At 45.0% G+C, this 7,589-nt stretch overlaps 1 protein-coding gene across 1 annotated transcript in view; it reads left to right on the top strand.

Annotated features, from left to right (window-relative positions):
• The window catches only part of PRKAR1B (protein kinase cAMP-dependent type I regulatory subunit beta), a 125,473-nt gene that overhangs the window by 2,577 nt on the left and 115,307 nt on the right, over positions 1-7,589 (top strand). The gene's annotated exons all lie outside the window — the stretch shown is intronic.

Genomic DNA, 7,589 nt, shown 5'->3' on the forward strand with positions numbered 1-7,589 from the left:
CCCCAACATCTCAGCTGCATGACTGGGTCATTCTTAGTCAATCTGTCTCTCACCTGATTCTAGTGCTCACCTTTACCCAGATTCTTCAAGGGTTCTCTCAGTTCCAGTCTTTGCCTCTGGAGTTAGGACTCTTGCCCCTACCAGAGTAAAAGCCTTCTCTGAAGTGAGGGGAGGTTAGTCCACTGTGACTCTTCCCCAGGGACAGCAGGTGATCCCTGCCAGGCGAAGTCTCTGACCACTGTCTAGTAGACCCTGGCTGAGACCAGGCCCTCTAGGATACCTGCTGACTGCATCCCTCTTCCTACAAGGCTCCCCTCTCTAAGAGCACCTCTTACAGGTTCCCCATTCTGGTGGGTTCCACAGACAGCTCACCCTCTAGGCTCCCTGCTCAGCCTTCTCCAGGGAGCTCCTCCCTACTAGAGCTTCCTGTCTCCTTTTAGAGTTTTCCTCTAACTAAGCTTGGATAATCTTTAGTAAATGAGCACCTGGACCTAATAATCAGCCACCTGGGGTAGACAGTTACCCCCTGATAAGGCTTTCATAAGGTGGTCACAGGCAGACTTGGTCCTAAATTCCCATAAAGGGCAGTTGCCCTTTATGTGGAAAAGCAGCACTGATAAACACATCCTCAGCTGGAATGCAACAGAGCTTGCCAAAAGCTATCTTGGCATGAGAAGGAAGAGTGGAAGCATGTGGCAAAGAACTTTCTCCTCTGTGGAGACAGGATTCCCTCCAATCATAGATGCAGAAGGGAGCATGGGGCCCTGGATCTTTAAATGTGCAATCATCCTAGATCCAACTGAGCTGTTTGGTCCCTCAGTGATTAGAAGCATTTAGGGTGATCAGGTCCAATATGTTATTAGCAACATAAGATCCTCAGCCCTGCAATGTGCACAAGTGCATAGAATCATAGAATATCAGGGGTGGAAGGGACCTCAGGAAGTCATCTAGTCCAACCCCCTGCTCAAAGCAGGACCAATCCCCAACTAAATCATCCCAGCCTGGGCTTTGTCAAGCCTGACCTTAAAAACCTCTAAGGAAGGAGATTCCACCACCTCCCTAGGTAACCCATTCCAGTGCTTCACCACCCTCCTAGTGAAAAAGTTTTTCCTAATATCCAACCTAAACCTCCCCCACTGCAACTTGAGACCATTACTCCTTGTTCTGAGAACAGTCTAGATCCATCCTCTTTGCAACCCCCTTTCAGGTAGTTGAAAGCAGCTATCAAATCCCCCCTCATTCTTCTCTTCTGCAGACTAAACAATCCCAGTTCCCTCAGCCTCTCTTCATAAGTCATGTGCTCCAGCCCCCAAATAATTTTCGTTGCCCTCCACTCGACTCTTTCCAATTTTTCCACATCCTTCTTGTAGTGTGGGGCCCAAAACTGGACACAGTACTCCAGATGAGGCCTCACCAATGTCGAATAGAGGGGAATGATCACGTCCCTCGATCTGCCGGCAATGCCCCTACTTATACAGCCCAAAATGCCGTTAGCCTTCTTGACAACAAGGGCACACTGTTGACTCATATCCAGCTTCTCATCCTTTGTAACCGCTAGGTCCTTTTCTGCAGAACTGCTGCCCAGCCATTCGGTCCCTAGTCTGTAGCAGTGCATGGGATTCTTCCGTCCTAAGTGCAGGACTCTGCACTTGTCCTTGTTGAACCACATCAGGTTTCTTTTGGCCCAATCCTCTAATTTGTCTAGGTCCCTCTGTATCCTATTCCTACCCTCCAGCGTATCTACCACTCCTCCCAGTTTAGTGTCATCTGCAAACTTGCTGAGGGTGCAGTCCACACCATCCTCTAGATCATTAATGAAGATATTGAACAAAACCGGCCCCAGGACCAACCCTTGGGGCACTCCGCTTGATACCGGCTGCCAACCAGACATGGAGCCATTGATCACTACCCATTGAGCCAGACGATCTAGCCAGCTTTCTATCTACCTTTTAGTCCATTCATCCAGCCCATACTTCTTTAACTTGCCAGCAAGAATACTGTGGGAGACCGTAACAAAAGCTTTGCTAAAGTCAAGAAATAATACGTCCACTGCTTTCCCCTCATCCACAGAGCCAGTTATCTCGTCATAGAATCCCTGTCCCCATATGGAACCTCATTAAAGTAGTGAGGTTCCATATGGGCTCTGGGCATCACATGCAGAATCAGGACCCAAGAGTGCAAAACTGGTGAATCCTGCACTTTGATGGCTTGTGATGGCTCGATTTATAATTCGTAAACAAAAGTCAAGAGAATTATTTCAAAAAGCTTCTATCCTGTTTTTAATACAAACTAGAATAAAATAGCCTAACCAATAACGAGTACAGCTCCAAACAGTCCGTTTCTTCCAAGCCACCTCCTCCCCAAATGCCCAAGGGAAGAAAAAGTGGACTTTGCAGCATTCCTGGAATGTAAACAAATCCTGGGTCTGTTGGATCAAAGGTGTAGTTCTCTAAGCCAAACATTAGTCACAGAGAACACACCTATAGTGTTGCTAAGGGAATATCTCTTGCCCAACAAAGGATAAAATGTTAATAAAACCCTTGTTTACTGTTATAGTATTAAACCGTTAAGTGTGGTCTGGGGTTCCATGGAAAGATCTTGCTGACTTATTCACATTGTAACAACGGCCATTAAAAATCTTTAACCTTTTGTTAAACACACAAGCAAGGACAGAAAACAGTTAAAGCATTTGGAACTTAAAGAATTAATTAAGGTTTTAATTTGAACAATTTCCCTTATTCCCATTCTCTTTAGCTATATAGAATCTTTTACAGGGGGATACCTCTGCTTGATGGACTTTTTAGATGGTATTAACTGTCCTTTTTGCGGAAAAGAGAAATAACTTGTCTGGTTTCCTTTAGGACAAAACCAAGCAAACACACACACCAAGGAAGAAAGAAAGGATAGCAAAAGAGCGAACCTAGTTTCTGTCTCTAATGTTCATTCTTGCTTGCATCCTAGCTGCTGGAAATGGCAGGCAGAGCATACTATCTTATCAGCCACTCTGGGTATGTCTACACACTGCAATTAAACACCAGAGGCTGGCCTATGTCAGCTGATTTGGGCTTGCAGGGCTTGGGCTGCGGGGCTGTAAAATTGCTCCGTAGATGCTCGGGCTGGAGCCTGGGCTCTTGGACCCTCCCCACTTTGAGGGGTCCCAGGGCCGCCCAGAGGCGGGGGCGGGGCAAGTGATGCAATTTGCCCCGGGCCCTGCAGGGGCCCCCACGAGAGTTTTTAAGGGCCCCTGGAGCAGGGTCCTTCACTCGCTCCGGGGGCCCCGGAAAAGTCTAGTGGGGCCCGGGCACCCGGAGCTTCTGCTCCAGGTCTTCGGCAGCAATTCGGCGGTGGGGGGTCCTTCCGCTCTGGGACCCGCCACCGAAGTGCCCCAAAGACCCGCAGTGGAGGGTCCTTCCGCCCCAGGACCTGCCGCCGAAGTGCCCCTGCCGCCGAAGACCCCAGGCCCCCTGAATCCTCTGGGCGGCCCTGAGGGGTCCCAGAGCTTGGGCTGCAGTCTGAGCCCAAACATCTGCACTGCAGTTTTACAGATCCATCGCCCAAGTCAGCTAACACAGGCTGTTTAAAGGCATTGCTTTTAGCTTGCCTTTCTGGTCAGACTTACAGCAATGTTGCAAAGGATGGAGTTGTCTTGTCTGGCTAAGCAAGGCTTTTGTTAATCAGAAGGGGAAAAAAAGAGGAGAAACAAGGTGGGGAGAAAAATGACACATTTAGAAGGGGGCAGCTGTAGGAACTTTGGGGCTTACTTTTTAGATATGATTAGGATTTAGGTGAATCCCGTTTGTACCAATATTTGTCTCTAACTTTTTCTTGCTTTCATAAACAATTTTATATAGCTGGCTGAGTTGCACTTTTGTTACCTTGGATAATTTAGAATATGGATAGTCACTGCACAACACACTCTCTTTGAAATTGAGGGGGCTCAAGTTTGAGCATGTTAACTGATTGCTGCTGTGGCAATATCACACAAGGAGAGAGGAGGTCTCTGTTAAGTAAAGCAATACATATTAGTTGTAGTAACTTATTTTACTTGTTAGGGAAACCTGAATCTCTGAAATTGTGCTCTTAAGAACCATGTGTCAGAAATAAATTAGAGCATCACTTAACTCCCTGTCTTAGTTTACATTTGTCCTTGTGACAATACCTTCCCAATTCTCTAAGTGGGGAATTGCTAGACCGGAATTCATTGGCAAACTCTGAGGGAAAGTTGCTCATTATCTGCCCTTACTTAGAGATGTATCCTTTGCTTTTAGTTTCTGATTATCAAGTGTTTTAAAGCCCTAATACAGAACGGTGCTTAAGCACATGCCTATCTTTAAGCATGAGTAGTCCCATTGACTTTCAAAAAACATTGACTTCAATGAGACAAGCATATAAGTAACTTGAAGCACATGAGTGAAGTACCTTGCTGAATTAAGGTAATAAAGTCCAAAAGAAATGCTGGATCTGTCATTGTCCAGTGGCAGAATTTCATCAGTTTGTGATAGAATTTTAAGACTTGTTTAAATATCTTGCCAGCTCCTGATTCCCTCAGTGGCCTCTGCTATTTTGAAAGGGGTTTACAACCTCATGTGACCAAGCTCTCTTCAAGTGTAGTGATTTCATTTTGGGGTTTTAATTGTTTTTTCGGCATCAGCACAATGGTATTTTCAACATCTTCCCTATTCAATGGCCTTAGCAGTGCCACCATAGCACGGATTAGAAAATGATTTAATTTCTAGTGGAAAACTGGATTGGGGGTTGGCTAGCTTGATAAGAGTAACATCACTGTTGTTTGGGGTAATTTATATCTGGAGAAAAGCTACGGCAATATTTTTTGTTAATTCTTCAAACAAAAGATAAGCAGCTATTGACTCATTTCTTGAGTATACAAAATTCTACCTAAACTAAAGTGCCTCAAAATAAGCATTTTAAGGGCACAAGCATCAGTTCAGAAATATCCACGGATCTGACAAGAGTCATTCATACTCAAATTAAAGTAATAAGAACATAAGAACGGCCAACCTGGGTCAGACCAAAAGTCCATCTATCCCAGAATCCTGTCTTCTGACACTGGCCAGTGCTGGGTGCTTCAGAGGGAAGTCAGCTGGTCGCAGCTCATAGTCTGCTTGAAACTGTTTAAATGCAAACGTACCATTGTTAAAATTTATAGGGCAAGTTCACACCTCTCTTGGTGCTATTCCTTCATTCCGTCTTGTTGCAGTCTCAGTAAAATGGCAGTAGTTTGATTTACATTGCGACAGCTATTTTTGCATTCAGAACAGCTAAAAGCTTCATTTTTTAAAAAAGAAAGCTGAAATTGAAGAGCATACAGCAAAATATCTGGGAATTGCATAAGCATGCAGATTCAATGCAGGCCTAGTTTGCCCTAAGTAGTGGATGAGATTTTTAATGTTTATAATTGACAGTCTTGGAGACTGATGTCTTTTATTTATCTATAGCAAAGGCAGAAGTGGTGCAAGCACTCAGAATGCCCCCCCCCATTGTTTTAGAGAGACCACTTCTAAGGTCTTGTCTACATTAGGGAACCTCACACCCATTTTTTAGCTCCAGTATAAGCTCTTGCATAGACTGGGCAAAGGTATTTTTACAGCCATGGTTAGATGTTACAGTGGCAAAAATCCCTATGCTAGGTTTATGCTAGAATTTATACCACTGGTAAAAGCATTGCATGAGTGCTTAAAAACTGATCAAGGATTCCTAGTGTAGATTTATCTTGGTACAAGGGCAATTCAGTCTTTATTCTAATTCAGTGCCTGGTCTGCCTGCTGTGAATACCAGCACAGGTACTGCTTGCGATAATTAATTTCAAAAGAGTTCAGCATTGGTCGAACACTCCTCTTATTGATGTCACTGGTGCTAGAACTACGCTGATTTTTCTCGTCAAGGATTTGGTTCTGTTACTTTACATGGCTTAGCTGTTCTTTCACTAATTTGGTTTGCTGTTGCATGTGAAATGCCTGTGACTATATAATACCGACTCTTCATGTAAGGTCAAAGTTTAGGATGCAGACAGATGAAAGATTTCATTCCTTTCTCCTGTGATGCATGTTAAATTGTCTTTCCCCATATCCTTTCTGTCAGTGTGTTGGGCAAGGCTTCCCAAGAGCCTTTTAAGTAAGGCTGCAGCTAGTTTAGTCATGGCCAAAAGATCATTGTCTTTAATCAAGGACACTAACCTAATTTCTAAATTACTTTATTTCATTTTCTTCTGGTTGTAGAAGATGCTTTGGGAAAAGTCTGGATCAGGCTATTAAAGCGGTGTCAAACAGCTTTGCCCATATTAACCACTCTAAATAAAGTGCATGGGAGATAGAAATAATAACAAATACAATGGAAATGTAAAATTGGTATAAATTGGATCTACCTTGAAACATGTTTAAGAAACTGGGCAAGACTGAGAGAGTTTGGTTTTAAAGTAAACAGACACTATCAAGTGCTTTTAAACAATATTTCTCTAACCATTGTGCCAGGTGGTGTCAGCAGCAACAAGAGACAGGTTTAATATGTAGGGGTTCCTCTTAAAATTACAAAATCTACCCCTCTCTTGAGTTCCCACCCAGAAATCTAACTAACTGCCTCCACTCGGTGCCTCTAATAGGCCGTACTTGCTCACTTTCAAGCACTGAGTCTGTGTAAGAACAAAAAAGAAAACTTTTTTTCTGGTTCACCAACATCAAATCTACTCTGGAGGAATATTGTTTAGCTATAAGAATAGCATTTAGAGAAGCACCAGAAGCTTATGACAGTTGTGCTTTAAAAAAAAAAAAATTAAGTAAATCTGGATTTTTCAAAGGAAAAATCTTAAAGACACATAGCACCAAATTATGTCTGTTTTGATCAGTGACATTTTAAAAGAAAGGTCTGTTGCAAAACCTTGTGAGCTTAATAGTTTGCAGGTTTCAGAGTAGCAGCCGTGTTAGTCTGTATCCGCAAAAAGAAGAACAGGAGTACTTGTGGCACCTTAGAGACTAGCAAATTTAAATTTAAATTTGTTAGTCTCTAAGGTGCCACAAGTACTCCTGTTCTTCTTTTTAATAGTTTGCAACCTTTCTGGGTAAATATTAGTGATAAAAGGATATTAATGAAGAACTAGGGTTACGATACTTAACAAATAAAAAAAGAGGACCCTCCATGGGGTCCTGGCCCCGCCCATTTCCCACCCGAGCCCTGCCCCAACTCCGCCCCTTCCCCGCCCCAACCCCGCTCTAACTCCGCCCCCTCCTCCCTCCCACTCCCAGCCACGCGGAAAGGGCTGCCCGAGCGCTACCGGCTTCACGGTTTGCTGGGCAGCCCCCAGATCCTGCGCCCCCGGCCGGGGCTTCCCCAGTGCAGTTGGAGCCCGGGAGGGGAAGCGCCCAGCCGGGGGCGCAGGGTCTGGAGGCTTCCTGGCAAACCGTGAAGCCGGTAGCACTTGGGCTTCGCGCAGCCCCTAGGCCTCTGGACCCTGCGCCCCCGGCCGGGCACTTCCCCTCCCGGGCTCCGGCAGCGCAGGGTCCGGAGGCATGGGGGCTGCCCAAAGCCGGTAGCGCTCAGGCAGCCCGGCTCTTAAACAGAGCCGAAGAGTCAGGGGA

Source organism: Trachemys scripta, chromosome 10, assembly GCF_013100865.1.
Source record: "Trachemys scripta elegans isolate TJP31775 chromosome 10, CAS_Tse_1.0, whole genome shotgun sequence".
Classification (NCBI taxonomy): domain Eukaryota; kingdom Metazoa; phylum Chordata; order Testudines; family Emydidae; genus Trachemys; species Trachemys scripta.